Source organism: Amia ocellicauda, chromosome 7, assembly GCF_036373705.1.
Source record: "Amia ocellicauda isolate fAmiCal2 chromosome 7, fAmiCal2.hap1, whole genome shotgun sequence".
Classification (NCBI taxonomy): domain Eukaryota; kingdom Metazoa; phylum Chordata; class Actinopteri; order Amiiformes; family Amiidae; genus Amia; species Amia ocellicauda.
The window spans coordinates 11,847,037-11,863,601 of NC_089856.1; the positions used below are offsets into that span (position 1 = coordinate 11,847,037).

Sequence of the window (16,565 nt, forward strand, 5' to 3'; positions counted from 1 at the left end):
GTGCAGGCCCGTGCTAATTGTGTCTGGCATTGATCTACAGATACATTACCACAAAAAAAACATCGATTCGGTTTATGTCCCATTGAGCATCGCTATAGCTTAGATTCGTTTCATATCAACATATCCTAGTGGTGGATTAAGCAGCCATCCGCATAGTAATGAAGGGATCAGGGTGAGCGATGCTGTGCTTCAAATGTATTGTCTCATTCAACCATGTCCGCCACAACTGCCTTTTAAACAGCGGCTGCTTTTGCGCATCGGTGGCTTTTTGCGCCGACATATACCCACTTGGCCGTTGCACGCCGTTTGCTGGTATTGACCAATCGCCCTAGCCTGGTTTCTGTCTCTCCCTATCTCTTGTACTTTAAGCCATTAACAATGAATGGTACTTTCTGGGGCGGCAGGTAATAAATAACCCTCCCCACCCCCCCCCACCTCTCTCTCTCTCTCTCTCTCTCTCTCTCTCTCTCTCTGCTGTGCTGATGGCGGGAGCTGCATTATTTGCTCTCCTGTGGACGACTGTCATCACCTGGAAAAGGAACCAACGACGTCGCCCCCGGTTGTCACATTAAAGGAGAGCGCCCTGGTAAAGTGGCCGAGCATTTACATGGGGGGTGTGCGGCTTGGAAATGGGGTGCAAGGGGCGGCGTGAGTGGATCTGGCTGCTGCTAAAACACCATGCAATTGTCGTCCACCACACAGTCTTCTCTTTTATTGTATAAACGAATGCAACGTGCTTTCATGATGGTGCTTAATTTATTGCATACAGTTCCGTCAACCTTCTGTCCACTGAAAACCAATATTACCTTTAACACCCCCCACCACCACCACTTTCAGGCTATAGCACAAGCCAAAAAGGCCTCAAAACCACCTACAATTAACTGCTACTCTACCCCCACCAGAACAAACTAAAAACTAACTAACCATATATCCTATTTCAGCCCTGCTAGACAACCACACAGGCGCATAGCAATAGTGCGATGGCAATCGCAGACTTGCTGAACCAGTTCATTTTAAGGTGTAAATTCTCTCCTTCGTATTGTTCTGTCAATGTCGGTATGAAACGCCCACTATAATCACACCCACTCAAGACGCAATGTGAAGTAAATGACTAATGTGTGCATTCTCACCCCCCCCACCCTTATTTTTATTATAATATCGTGACTCCACCATCCCCCTTTTATTTTTTTGGGGTCCTTGTGAACCTAGCTTCCCTTTCGTTATCTCTCCACTTAATTGCTATGGGAGAGTGGGCTCTTGGCTGCAGGAACAGATGACCCTGTGCATCATTTCCTTAAATAGAAACATCAATATGCTCCTTGTATACCAATCAGCCTCTGGACTGGATAAAAATAGCTCTTCGGGAAGCCGAAAATAGGCTGTTACAACCCCCCCCAACCTTTCACATTGAAGCATTGACTCTGCAACCTGCGTTGACCAGTGAAAGTGATGAGATCATTGCGAAATCAGTGGTCATTAACTGGCATCCTAGAGCATGCAGTCCTTATGGCATCACAGAAGGTTACATTACACCCACCCCCTGCTGTGACTGGGCTTCAACCATTGCATCCTGCACCCGGTCTACCCTGCAGACTTCTTTGCCCTTAAGTATGGTTCTTACATGGACTGAGTACCCTGTGCATCCACCTATCTCTACCTCACTTGATGACTTTTGGATTATACCATCTGTTTAGATTGATAGCCTAGATTAATGCAGTGTAATCACTCTCCTGCTGGCTTTGTGCATGCATTTATGTTGCTGCAATACTGAAATGTCCATGTGATTTGTGTTTGCTCTGATGGTCATCTTGCCCGTTTTCTGTATCTTGCCATTGCATTTACTGTCTGCAATAGTCCTTGTTGCTGCATGCATGAGGACCTCAAAATAAATGCATAAAATAGACTGATGTGGATAAGATCAGGTACACACGTGTTTGCATTGGTGGACTATGTGAAAGGTTCATGTAATTATGATCTGAAAGACTCTGTGGATTGGGTGTTTGGCCACAGCTGCCTTGTGAGGAGATAACCCACCCACGTCACCCAACAATGGGTGTCTAAACAATGGTACCCCTCACAATCGCCCGTAGTTGTGGATTTCATTTTTAGTCAGAAATTATTAGCTTTGGCTTTGATGTCAGCTGGGCACGTGCAAGCTCATTGAAAGCAAATGTGCCTTTTAAGATTGAAGATTGGGTTTTCTAATGCGATTAAACATAATGTAGTTAATTTCATAAAAGCCTGGTCTCTGTCTGAAACTGTGCTCGTGTGTCTAGCCGTTGTGCGATGGCACCATGTGGTGGTGTCACATGGCTGCTTGTGTGTCTGAGGGGCCAGTCTAGATCTTTGGGAGCCATCCCTCATGGTTTTGCGCTCAACCTGTTCAGTGTTGATATCCATCTCTTAAGCTGTAATTAAAATTGGCTGTCCTTGTGCCTTGTCTTACTTAAATCACGCTTGTCAGATGATGGAAGGAAGCTCACTCCACATTTCTACCTGCATTATAGGAAACTTATTGCTTTAGATTTACTCTTTTTCCCTTGGTTGAGGATCCAGTCCCAGCAATTGCTCTGTCACTTCAAGATGATCACCTTTGCCCTACAGACTTCCTTGTGGTTACTAAATAAATAAAATGCTGAATGTCGGGGAAAATATGCTTGTTAATGAATTATTAGCTGGGAGTGGACCCCTTAGTCGTAGTTCGTGTGTGAGGCCTATTTCTCCTCAGAGCGAAGTAAAGCTATGGAGTTTACAGTGGGTTTGGCATCAGTGTCAAAGTAGACATATGCAGGTCATTTTGGGAGGAATACGCATCATCGTGAGATAGGAGCACCGGTTAATATTCAGCATAGCGCTTCCAAATCCGAGAACGTGCATTGTTATGTAAATATGATGTTTCTGATACCCGGCTATGGAAACCCCGCTCTGTACTGCTATTTGTGTCCCGGATTTGCTGTTCCAGATGCATTAATCAAAGTTTTGGCTGCAGATGAGTAGTTTAGTTTTATAAGGGTCTTGCATCCATGGAGGGGAAGGTGGTCTGAGTGTGAAAATGGTGTCTTCCTCCTGGCATTCTGCACATGCTTATATATCAGTCCCTTGTTTTGATTGGTAGGAAAACAGCCTCAGGTACCCCCCCCCCCATACACCAATACAAGCTGTGCTGAACTTAAGCTTAAGCACTTTTTCAATGGAAAAGACAAATTACTTTTAGTCATAAAACAAGGGGATATAAGTTTTTGGAACCCCATCACTGCTCTTTTCAGCTGCTGGTGCGGTTTGACATTTTGCCGTGGGAGGATGGCGGCTTGGCGGCGGTGAGGGAAGGGGTGTTGAGCAGTGAGCTATTCTGGAAGGTGAGGGTACAAACGACCACTGAAGAATACATCTGTGTGCTGCCGACAACTGGCCCAGATGGGCAAACATCGCACCCACACGGGGCCTCCCTGCCTCCCCGACGTGTTGAGTGAAGAACGTTCTGGGCTGCAGTGCCACCAGAACCTGGCGCGAGGAGATGATATGCGGAGGTTGGGGGCAGCCAAATTGCCCTAATCGGCTGCTGCAAGCGAAGTGGAATTACCCTGGGACCACTGGAACTGAATACAGGAAAGCGCTGTTGCTCAGTGGATTATTAGCATCCCCCCCCCCCCTTGTGTGTGTTTGTGAAGGATGTTCTTGTTATATTGTTGCTGAGAGATGGTGAGTCACACGCTGCGACTGCGCTTGCGTATTGACAGATCAGAGAACCAGCGTAGGTGTATGCGGCCCCTACCTTAGGGATCTTTCCTCTATGGGGAGGTGGACAGCAGATAATGCATGGACAATCCAACCTACAAACCCCTCCCCCTTTTCCCCCAGCTCAGGTTTACAGCATTTTTATTTTTTGCATAACTGGTTGACTGCCAGATAAGATGGCATGGCAGGAGATTCAGGAAAAATAGGTAGGAAGGGAAGGGCGATTCTGTGAAAGAGACAGACATCTGTTCTAGAATTCCAAAATGCCTAATAGCTCAGGCCCTGCAGGTGGTTTTGGATCTCGAATAAATCAAATGACTCTATCCATCATGGTGTCCGTGCGATACTCTGAGAAAAGTAGTTCAGGTTCCTCCACCATGTCAAAGACATTTGGTGCTTTGCTTAGAAATGAAAAATGTTCAATATCCATTTAAGTGGGTGTCCCGTATGATGCAAGCACGTCTAACAGACAACGGATAACGTATGAGGAGTTATTTAATCAAAACCTGCTTGATTAAGGGGTGGGGCACGACTGTTTCCACTGTGTGATTGGTTCAGATGTAGAAGGAACACTTTTCTGGGTTCACAGACTTCTTATGACTTGATTTATTATTTGATAGAGGTGCTAAAAAATACATAATTAGGGGCATGAGGCAGCAAAGTTCAAGCTCAAACATGGCTGTATAAATGGGTAATTGTATGTTTTGAAAAAATAAAAAATGATGGATTGTAACAATTGCAAGTTGCCCTGGATAAGGGCATCTGTTAAGAAATATAATATTCAAAATGAGTGCTTAGGGCTGGCACTGTTGCAAAAATAAGGAAGGCCCTTCTGGATTTGTTATACAACACATACGGAGTCACTCAACTTTGGAAATGGATTGGTTTGCGTTTCAGAATGAGCTGAAAGCACATTATCTGAGCTGTGGAAGTGTGGACTTGTGGTTCAATTATGTAGCTGTTTGCATCACTTAGTTCTGCATACTTCTTTGATTCCCCATCAAGAACGCACCTTTTTTGACAGGCGCGGGGTGCGGAAGGGAAAATGGATGAAAAAATGGTTTCTGTCCACCCCCTGATCCACCAGGCATCACGGTGCTGCTGTGGAGATGTATGACTTCCATTTGTGTGCACCAGTGCTGATCCAAAGCCTCGGCTCCCCTTTCCCTGCCTTGCGGCTTTCCTCGGTGCAAAACCCTTCTGTCTGCATCCATTACACTTTCAATGGCCCCCATATTGATGATGCACATCTGAACCTAAACAAGAAAACAAAGGAAAACTCCACTTTTGTATATCTTTTGAATAATTTAGTTTAATAGTCGATGTATAAAATTACAGCATTTTGTTCTCTTTGGCAACTCCATTAGAAGTGATGGATATTGCAGCCCTCTGTATGTTACTGAACTGACTTGATGTATAAAGAATCAAAGCCTATGGATTTAAATATACCCCCGAGGGCATTTTTGCCTTGGTGTTTAAAAAGCAGTGATTGAAACCTGGGCAATGATGGCTCTGTTTTTGACTGTTTAATCAACATTATGAATTGAGTTGGCGCCAATAATGCAATTCCACCCGTCTGCCTAAACATACAAGAGTTTTAAAAATGATTACACCTCAATATAATGTATAATCAGATCTTCAACGTGACTAATGATCTTTCCAATAACTCCCCCAGACAAGGTGAGTTTCAGCTTGATTACATTTTGTTTTAACTAGAAAACTATTTCTATTTAAAAATGTCTATAGTATTTTAAAGTTACTATGGGATTCCTGCAAAAATCCATTTCCATATTTATGGAATGAGTTGCAGGCTCTTGTACCAGTTGCACAGACTGTATAACATGCAACATAATTGACCTTCCACACATCTGTCCTGGTGTGTTTACCCACAATTAACTTTATTTGGAGCGGATTCACTTTCTTTATTCAGTCTGAACGTTTGATAACCAAAGTTGCTTGGTTTTACCGTAACGTAGATTGAACTGCTGATTCCGTTTTCCCACCTTCATCGTCCGAACACCAGAGATGATGAATGATACACATGTGGCCCCTCCACCTATTTTAAAGTGGCATTACGTTCTCGCATTCTTGCCCAAGGTAGCTCCCAAATGTGTCAGACTTTCTTGTTGTGCGTTCTTGTCCACCATTTAAATTTAAACATTTAGGAGGTAGGCAGTGATTTCAGATTTAAAGGGAAATAAGATCCAAAACGTAATGTCGACCCCCACTGTAGTCTTATTTGCTTTTATCAGTCCTGAATCTTCAGGGAAAGGAAAGAAAATGGTTGGTCTCCAAGTGTGCAGTGACTCTGTGCAGCAGTAGTGGATTCTATCACTTGCTCCTTCCTGTTGGTAATGGGGTTCCCCAATTCTGGCCTGGCCTATCAGGTTTCCACTCTTACGATCACCAGTTTATACAAGCATAACACTGATACGGTTTAATTGTTCATTTTAGCAGGTACCAGTTTGGAGATCAAATGCATGCCCTTCAGCAGAGTTCCCTTAATTGAGCAAATTACTTGCCTCAATGATTTAAGAACTAGTATTGGTTCCTAACCTACTTTTTTATTTTTGTGTATTTTTCTGGTGTGTGGGGGGGGGGGGTCATCCTTAAAATGAACGGGACTGGGGCTTTCCAGGACCAGACTATGAATAGATGCCACCTCACTGTAAAATGCTAATGGAGTTTTGTAGACCCTCTTTGTCTTTTAACTGTACTGTTGGGCAGCTACAGGGAGAGAGTACCCATAGGGCACAGATCCACAATGCTTCTTAAATCAGGGACCCATGGAGTTTAACACAAATAATGCATTATAAATACCCGTTTGGGCCCTGACAATGATCCATGTGCTGTTTGCCGTGGATGACGGATGAGCCGCCTTCTGCAGGTGAATAATTAAATTGGCCCGGAGAGGCAGTCGTTAATTAGGCAAGGGGGAATTAAATGCTGTACCCCCCCCGCCCTCCCTTTCAGTATCTAGGTGGTGGCTGCAAAGTTGATTTTGTGATTTATATATGTATACATGATATTTATAACTATACATTTTAAACCAGTCAATTGATCAGGGTGAAGGTTGATGTCAGTGTGTGGAAATTGCACATTTTAAAGATGTCTTTTTTAAAAGGGGGGGGGGAAGCAATTAAAATGCATCTAAACAAATACTTTTTTGGGAGGGGTGAGGCCTATGTATGTAAATTAGGGGCAACCCTCCAAAAACCCAATTTTTTACTAGGAGAATGAGTGCCTAGTATAGATCCCTATTGCTCTCCCTCTCTGAACGTTACAGGTCAATCTGCAATCTCCTACCGTGTGGCTCTCCATTTGCAAGCACATAATGTTTTGTTTTTTTCCTATTCTTCTTCTCTCTCTCAAGAAGGCCCCGAAGTTTGCCAGTTCTATTTATATCCGCCTGTGCTAGGGAAACCGAGTGCTGCGTTTGCGGCAGCTTGGCCAACCTGAATTATTGATCAGTGCGCGTTCACGTAGTGTGTGGCCCCAGGTCTGCCGACGGACTGGACAGCAGTCGGCTGATCGCAGAGACCGTGTGGCAATGGGGGGATGGGCACACCAGATTTCTGCAAGGATGGTTTCCAAGACATTATCAATCGTGCCTTTATCCTTTCCAAGGCGAAACCAAGTAAAGTCAAATTGGGTGATGGGGGTGGGTGTTAGCTTTGATAGAACCTGTCAATCATGTACATGTCATGTCTACCCCAATGTGCGTTTGCCTCCTCTCCCCTTTGGTGGCTGGCCGGAGGTCCATGCTGCACTGGGACCCCTCTGAAGGGCATTGATCCAGGCAGGGGGGTGTGTGTGTGTGAGTGTGAGTGAGCGTTCTGCCGGGCTGTGTGGGGGGTTTCCCCAGCCCTGCTGTGTTGTCACTGCAGCCTCGGTCGTCACCCCCACCCCCACCACTACCCGCCGTCTGACGCATGGCCAGATGCCTGGGGTGATGGTAGGTGGGGGGGGGGTTTGAATGAGTCACTGCATGGAGGAGGGGCAGGGTATTGTGAACATCCTGCTGTAGTTTCTCTTTAGTAGTTTCGTAAGCATTAGCCTAGATTTTTATTTTTTTTTTATTTTTTTTTGGTCACTGCCACCTTTTTTTCCTTCTCTGCTTCCATCTTCCACCTGCATATTTCAATTTCTCTCCCAGTTTGTTCTATTTTCCCTCTCGCTCTTTCCTTCGCTGTAACGGCCACCTTTATTTTCCATTAATTCTGTCACCTCCCTCCCTGCTGCCTTATGTTTTCTCTCTCCCATCTTTCTGACCCATCTCATATTTCCATTTCTCATTCTCCCTCGTTTTCTTACTACTGCCCCTGTCTATTATTCTCAGGAGTCTATGCCTCCTGAGATTTGCAGATGGGATCAGAGAGAAAACGGTCTTCCTTTTAGTTTTTTAGCTTTTAATTGATGGCATATCAAAACCTGAGAAACATATCCTGTATACATTTTAGGATCTTCTGTTTGTCATAAATAAACATGTATTGGGCTGGGTGGGTGGTGGTCAGGGTTTAAAATCCAAAAGATGAAATCCTTACCTTGTTGATCCCATATCACAGTTTTATAGTTGAGACTCTCACTTTGGAGGGACTTGGGCTTCTGTGTCACTTCTGCAGTTTGTGGTGTTCAGGCCCATGGGACTGTATTGCCACATTGTGTATGAGGGCCTCTCCTGATTTCCAAACACAGGGGAGCACGGTAGATGTTTCTATATGTTTGCATGGGGATAGGTATAACATTTAGGGAGGGGTGGTATATCAATGTGTGCATCAGCCAGCTCGGCATATGTACACAGCCCCTGGATAGCCTGAGAATGGCTGTAAGTAGGACAGCGCAGATCCTTCAGATCTAAAGGAATTGAGAGCTACCCTGCACACAGTGAGAGGAGGTGGAGGAGGAGGAGGAGGAGGAGGAGGGAGGGAGGAGAGATGTGTGGGGTGTGAGAAATGTGGTCTCTTGGGGGGGTTGTTTTTTCTTTTGATGCTGAACTTTTCACAGGATAAATTTACTGGAGGGGGGCACGAGGTCTCTGAAGGGAAGTGTTGTTGTTATTTGTATTAATAATATTAATGCTGCTTCAGAAACCCGCTGCAATGTGATGCACCAACTCTATGAGAGGAAGAGCTACGGAACGCCTGTTTTGTTTGTGCTTTATGTAATTGACGAAGTGAGTCCGTTCTTCAGACGGTCTGGATGTGAATGCTGGCAGAAGGGATCAACCCAGAGGGAGGGGTCTTATAATTAGTTATCGAACTGTTCAAAATTATTGATTCAGGAACAAAAGTCAGCAGGACAGGGCATCCCCAGTACCACCCACCGATCTAAAGGATAATAGTGGTCTTGAAGGCCAAGGCTTGGTTCCCTCATTACAATAAGTCACGGCCAGCTGTGTTTTTGTATGTGGCGATCATCCCAATACTTTTTGGCAACATCTCGTCTATCCACATGGCACTCCTGGGGCTGAAGTCTTGCCTACCTTAGGCGGTTGCGTGACTAAATGGACCCGGGCTGCCATAGTCCGACAGTGTCTGCCGTACGTCACCGGGCTGGCTGGCTCGCTTCATGCTCATTTTCATTCCGTTCTTGTCTCTTGTTCTGTCTGTAGGTAACGGCCGTAAAAAAGCCACATGTTACAGCCCCCCAAATGGCAGTGTCTGCTTCAGTACGGCCTTGCGTGTCAAATTAAACTCGTAAGTAATGATGCCTGTGGCTCCTGGCCTCGGGGACGAGGGTTGCCTACCCCTGTTTTCTGACCTGTGGGTGCTCAACTCTGGTCTTGGAGGTGAACAGTGCACAAGTGTCTTAACACTGCACAGGGATTCAATTGGGTCTATTAAGAAATGTGTAATCTAATTTAAGGGGCTTGGCACTTAACTGGGCAAGGACAAGAGTTCCTGGTCCCAGGTGGCTTAAATGTCCATAATTTTAAAATCAGTCCTGGACTTCCCAGCGCCGGTCTCCTGACTTGGGCCGTCACTGCGCTTGGCTGAACCTGTCCATCTGCACACTCGGCAGGGGTGTGATGAGGGATGTAGACTAGGAGTCTTTAGGGAAAATGTCCACTGCGAATCCCTGAGTTCCAATTTCCTTCTGCGTCACATAGCACTGCATAGAATTGCAGGTGGACTAATGCACAACAGTCTGATTTTTTATTTTTGAATAATTCATAGTTCTTGCACATTTAGCTGTGAACTCAGACTGCTGTGGCTGCTGCTCACTATTAAAAGAATAGGTACTGTGAGGTAAGGAGGAGGGTTCCCTAGCCCAAGCCCCGGCCATGACTCCAGTTGCCCAAGGTCCCCATTCCTCCTTGTGTTCTGTCCTTCAGTTGAGACGTTGGACTGAGGTTGTTCACGCTGACACAGCACAGTACAGTAGTTGGTCTCGCTTACGTCTTGAATTGGGCAGGCTTCTTCGCCAGATTACATGCTCAATGGGGCAAGTGATAATTTTACCTTGTTGTTTCAGCTGATTTGTTTACATTGGAAACAAATACTTTTGTAGGTCGCATGTCCATTTTACGGTGACCATATTTGGCACTCGGCAGTCCTCTGCAATTTTCCATCCAGCCCCCCCATTCAACAATTCTGATTGGGACCACTCTGGTACCTTTTCACCACAACATCACAGCTTACAACCATGCGGAACTGGGGCAGGTACGTTTTATTTTGGGGGGGACAAGTACATTTCAAGATGCTTGCCCAGACCCTGGACCTTCCCTACGGATCGCAAATTGCCAACTGATTCCCTTTTTGTGCTTTTATTTTATTAACTAGTAGAAACTGGCGTCTGACCATAAATTCTATAATTTGTAACTTTGCGATCGTCTGGGTTGGGTCTGGGCCTTTTTTTTGGGAACAGTTTCTGTCATGGTTGTAGTTGTAGTGGATCTTGGGTTGTTGTGCTTGGCCAGGCCATACCTGCATGTGTATGGGAACTTGGAATAATAAGAAGCAAGTGAGCAACCCCTTCAATTGTCTAGCGACGCGCCCTTTAGCAAAGACTCTCCAGCTGGGCCGGTTCTAATTAAACCGTTCCTTCCACTCTGGCGTGGGCTCGTACAGTGCTGACTCAGTTGGTATCTTTTACGGCTCCCTATTTGCAATGTTGTATTCAATGCCAGTGCAGATCCAGAGGTCCTGGGGGAGATGGAGGGATGGAGGGATGGGGGGATAAAAGTCGCCAGAACCAAATGCATGAGTAAAAGGGAAGTGTTGCCCTTCAGGAGTAACGCAGGAAATAAATAAACCAATAAACAAACGGACGAATAAGCGCCATTTGTCCGAGGCAGCTATTGAACTGCTGAATGGCTGGGATGAAGCGAGCTCGTTTTAATTAGCTGCCGAGGTGGCGAGGGACCCATTAATAATTTAATAGTGATGTTTCTGGAGTTGCTGATGAAAGTTGGCGAGCTCCTTGTGCCTGATTAAGAGGGGGATATTAACTGATTGCTGGGGAAGAGGACGGATCAAAAGAACCCCGGCCTGCTCATCGCACTTCTGAAGCAGCGGACTGGGTCAGGGCAGAACCAAGCAAAAATGTATTTTGCCATCCTCCCCCCCCTCGATGTATATTGTGTTTTTGAGGGGGAAGATTGCAAAATTAGTTTTGCCTACTATTGGGCAAGGAAGACTAAAGTGTACCCTGTCTCTCCCCTCCCCTGCTACCAATGAAGGGATATTTTGACAGTCTCATGTATAGTCAGACAATCTTCATCCCTCTACCTCCCAGACAAGGGCGGCCCAAATGCACAAATCTCCTTTGCACCACCAGTGGCAAGCTGCCATTGTATAGCATCCAAACCTGAAAAATAACATTTAAAAAAAAAAAAAGGGTTCATGTTCAAGAGCCAAGCTGGGATTGTCATCAGAAGACACTGGAGTTTCTATGATCTGGTTTGGGTTAGTTTGTGCACTTGGCCAGTAGAGGGAGCTGTATGGAGGTAGGGTAGCCCCCCGTGGTAAATAAAATGTGGGTAGGTGGGGATTGCGTGGGGGCTTGTTGCCAAATTGAATTGACCCTTAGCCTGCATGTCTGTTACCCAGACACCGTTTGTCTGCCATGTTTGGACAGTCCAACAGCTCCTGTTTAAATAACATTTTAACGATGTGCGCTACCATAACACAACCATCCCCCCCCAACTGTATAAATTATGGATTACATGATTATGTAACTTAACACAGGCAGAACCCCTGACTGCCGTGTTTTAAACCATTAATTTAATGCCATGTGATTTATTTATTAACGTTTTCTTAAACGGCAACTGGCACTTGCTCTGTGCTGTCGATTTGTACATTGGTGTGGTCACTATACACTGTATTACCTTAAAAAAAATGGATAAAGGCTAAAGGAAAAAAAAGTTAGTGCTTTAGTGGATTATGCCTAAAGTATTAACGATGTTAATGGTAATAACACTTGACTCCGAATGCAGTCTGGTCTGTGAATGTTGAATGGTCAAATTTTGTGTGTGAGTTGGCCTAGCTCCCAGTGGCAGCACTTTACACAGCTGGGCTTCAGCTGTCTGTCACTGTGATTACATTGTTACTGTGTCTGCAAGAGAGGGAGAGAGAGGGTGTTAGTTTGTGAGTGTGTGCGCATGGTAAAGAGAAGGAGAAAAGGAGGGAGGGAAGGAGGGTCGTTGGATGGATGGGGGTTCGGGGGGGTGAGTGCGAGAATCTCTAGCTCTAGTACTTCATTCAGAAAAAAAAAAGTGAGAAAAATCGAGAGGGGGGGCCAATGAAAGAGGCGTCCTCGTTCACAGAAAGCAAGCCTCGCAGACAACAGAGAAGAGGAGAGGAAAAGGAGGGGGAGAGAGCGAGTGAGAAGGAGGCTTGTGTTTCTACCCAGATTGGCAGTGTTTTGCACGGAGAGATGGCATCTGCTCAGGTCTTCCTTGAGATCAGTGTCGTCCGTGTGTTCGCCGAGTGCACAGTGGTGTTGATGCATCCGAACCCTTTCAAAACAAATCCATCAATCAATCAATAAAGCCTGAATCGTGTTCACAATCTATAGCAGCTTGGGAAGCCTGTGTGTACAAAACGTTAAAAATTACTGCAAGGTAGGTGCATTCCTTCACAATGATCTGTTGTTTTTAAAAGTACTCTCCTGGCTGCTCTGCTCTGTTCGTCTTGGCTGCGCGTCTCTTGCATGTGTGTCTCTGGCTTCTGGATCCTGTTTTTATTTTCTCATGGATGCAGTGGTGGTTGTTGCTTGTTTTATTTATCCGTATACATTTGCTTTCAGTTTGTTCTTCCGCTTGGTTAATTTTGCAATGCATGTCAGCAGACTTGAGATGCTGCTAGAGAGAGATGTATAGATATGGATCTCTCTCGGTCTATCTATAGGTAATATACAATCCTTAACTGTGATTTAATTGAACCATTTTCATTTTTTCCCCTGTATTCAAAATTTCCCCCTCTTCAATATAATACAGAATGATCAGAGCCAAAACATTAAATATGATCTATTAATTAGAAAATGGCATATTTGCCTTTTTTTCCCTTCCCTCTCTTTTTGTTGAGGCTGTGCAGAAGTACAGAGCGAGCAGTAGAAGAGCCCACATCAACACATGAATAAGAATCTGCTGCTAAAAATAGCTTCCGAGCCCTAGTGGCTATACAGCTTCAGTTTTCTTTTTTTTTCATTCTGGCTTGTATGCATTTTTTTTTTTTTTTTTTTCATTTCTATTCATTTTTCCATTTGCCAGAGCTGTGTGTAATAAGCTAACCCCCCTCTCCAAAACTAGTATGATCCCTGTGTTTAATTTTTTTTTACGCTGTTACATTGATCCGAGAACGAGCCTTTTGGATCTCTCTCTGCTGCTCTCTACGATGCAGCAGCGATCATACAGGGTAGGTAGGCTGTGCAATCGAGTTGTGAGGTTCTGTGGAAAAATAGGTCACCGACGCTCACTGTCAAATTCATAATTTAGATGATACTGCGATGGTGTCGGTTCATGCAGAGATGGGTATCTCGTGCTGCTTCACTACAGTACGCTGGATATGCATTTTGGCTGAATAACATTTCAGTAATTTTGTAAAAAAAAAAATTGCTTTAATATGTCAGTGTTGCACACATCTCTTTGAATAGAAGGAAAAACTAATCTCAGCACTGGAGTGAAACCCCAGTTGTGTTTAGTTTCCACAGCCTTGTGCCTTAGGTGAAAGGATTTATCACTGGGCAGGTTCCCAGCTTTACCTCTCCTTTGCCCTGTCTCACCCTGAGGGAGTCTCTCCCTGGTCCTGTGCGGTGACTCCCTTGTGCGCCGTCCTTCAGATGTAATCACAACGACCGAGGTCATGTGGTCGGTGACCGTGCATTTGCGCAAGTGCTCGATAAGTCGGGTTGCTTTTTTTACTTTTTACGTCTGCCAGATGTCTAATTTTACATTCATTACCAGGCAAGCCCCTAAATCTCCGCGTTCGATCATTTTAGAGTCGCAGGTCCCCAGGTTATCGGTTTTCTTAGCTGTGATTAGAGTTGGGATGTGGTATCTCATCTGAAATCGTTCAGAATCAGTGCAGCTGTGTCTAACATCCCCCTCTCTTGGGAAGACCACCGTATATTCCGTGAGACATAAGGGGGTCTTCCTAGCTGTACTGTAGCTAATGCTCACGAATGCTGAAAGTGGACTGCCGGATGTAATACTACTAGGAATAATCATTTCCATCATTCAAAGGGTTAATTTGCACATTTTGGTTCCTCCTCGCCTCTGTTGTTCATCTGGACCATTTATTTCAGCTCTCAAATAGTTGCCAGTAGGCAGATACTCATACACTATAGATATTTTTTTAAATGTGGTTTTGAAGAGATGATCCACTCTCCTACAGGTGATAGTGTGCCTGTAATATTTTGCCCAACCCTGTATAGTTTAGCAGTGATGGCATTTTGATGCAGCATGCCGGGCGTTTTACCCGCAGTGTAAATCACCGTGTCACTGAACGGGGTCTGTATCGCAGTGCATTGGTTGCAATTTACTTGAATTGCCTTAGAATTCTGACCTTTACCCAGTGAGAACACCCTTGGGATGAACTGGAAGGGACTGCTTTACTGAGAAATTGTGCTGTAGAAAGCACGGCACCCCCTGTGAAAAGAACGTCTAGTTATGCCCAGATTTGTGCCCTGTGTACTATCAAAGCACAGAGCTCATTTCCCCCAGTACTCCTGTGGCGTGGTGCAGTTCAAGTGAAAAAAGACCTGAAGAGAAACAGACCAGTAGAGGGACACCATAGGAAGTTTAGGTCTTTGGGATTTTAGACCTAAAACAAAAACTGCAATCTGATTATTTTATTTCTAGCTGTTGACCCACTTGGCACTTACACTTGGCCTGTGTCAACTAGTAATGTGGCCCAAATTGGAAACTGCGATCACTGAACAACTTGGGCCCAACCTTCATTCTTTATGGGGGGCATGTGCTGGTTGAGCTCCCTGGTGGTCCCACTTTTCATCTCCAAAGCAAAACCTATATGGAAACCCAGGTGACACATTTTCAGCTCTGAAAGCAGATGATGCCCCTCCCTCTCCCTGGAGCTCAGCATCCAGGTGATGAAGGGCTGCCGTTTCCCTTCGAATGTTAATCCCAGTTCGTGGGAAAATAACTAAATACTAGGAGCAAAAAATACAGGAGGAGCAAAAATCAATGGTAACTGCTGGCCTAATTGCTTTTTAACCCAGAGGAGTCTTGCTTCTCACACTGTCTTGGTGAGCTTCTGTGTGGTGCTGTGCACAGCAGCATGCTTGACTTAGTTGTTTAGTAGAGGGTTTTATGCAAAGTGACTTACAGCAAGACTAGGGGCTGAACTTTAGCATCCACATTGGCCGCAGCTGCAAAGAGACTTACGATTGGGCTTAGTAGGGCTTTGGTTTGATATCTCCACTGAAGGATAGGAGATGTAAGAACTGGCTCGGGATTTACATGCTGTTGGTGAGTGGCCCAGCCAGAGCTTGAACTGAGAACCTCCTTAGTCTCTAGTCTAGTATCTAGTTGGTTCTGTTTTGGGGGACGTGGTGTTCTGAACTCGCCTTTCCTTCTCTTGAATGTTCCAATGGTTCTCCATCTCTCCTCATCTTGCCCGTTTGAGTCGTGTCTCCATCCCCTATACTTTCCTCCTTCCACATTTTCCTTCTTCTCCTGAACATTCATCTGCTTTTTTTCACCCCACCTCTACGATGCTCTCCCTCTTTCATATGCTGTGTGGAAGGTCTTTAGCAGAATCTGCAGCAGTCTGCAGCCCGTCTTAACCCTAAACCTGCAAGATGCTGTCCACACATGCACCTGAAGACCTGTACATCCAGGACAGTCTTGACTACCTGTCTCTGATCAGAGATTAGCCCCTGTGGTAGTTGCATGTTGACCAAATGTCTCAATCCCCGATTGATCTTTTACAACCATTTGAATTGGTGTTCATTGCAGTTGTTGGTTACTCCAACTACCCTCCTAAATCTCTCAGATTGAGTGTTTGGAAATCAAACTGAAAAGGCAGAAAGGTGGGTGACCTTTAGTGTCAATTTGTACTGTACCCTGCTTGTACAAATGCTGGGAAATGCACAAGTGAGAGAGAAAAGGAAGGGAACGAGGTCTCGGCAGTCGGGACTCTAGTTGTCTTATCGATACAGCCAGCACGGGAAAGGGAATGACAAAAGTTGAAGTTTTCACAGGGAGAGCAGATGGCAGAGCCCCTACTGCACAGTGTGCTGCGAGAGACTGGCTGCGTCACTGAAATCCGGTCTATGATGTGAGGAGAAATGTGAGAGCGGTAGAGTGATTTTGGGTTTGATTTAGTGTTTAATTATCAGTCCCAACAATTACTCTGGACTGTGGGGAG

General features: G+C 45.1%; 1 protein-coding gene across 9 annotated transcripts in view; it reads left to right on the top strand.

The window, feature by feature from the left end:
* The window catches only part of r3hdm2 (R3H domain containing 2), a 44,968-nt gene that overhangs the window by 689 nt on the left and 27,714 nt on the right, over positions 1 to 16,565 (top strand). Inside the window, exon 2 of one of the 9 annotated variants that reach the window (XM_066708415.1) lies at positions 539 to 586. The exons of the other annotated variants lie outside the window; for them this stretch is intronic. The gene's annotated coding sequence lies outside the window, so the exon portion shown is untranslated. The remainder of the gene's footprint in view (positions 1 to 538; positions 587 to 16,565) is intronic. 9 annotated transcript variants of the gene reach the window in all.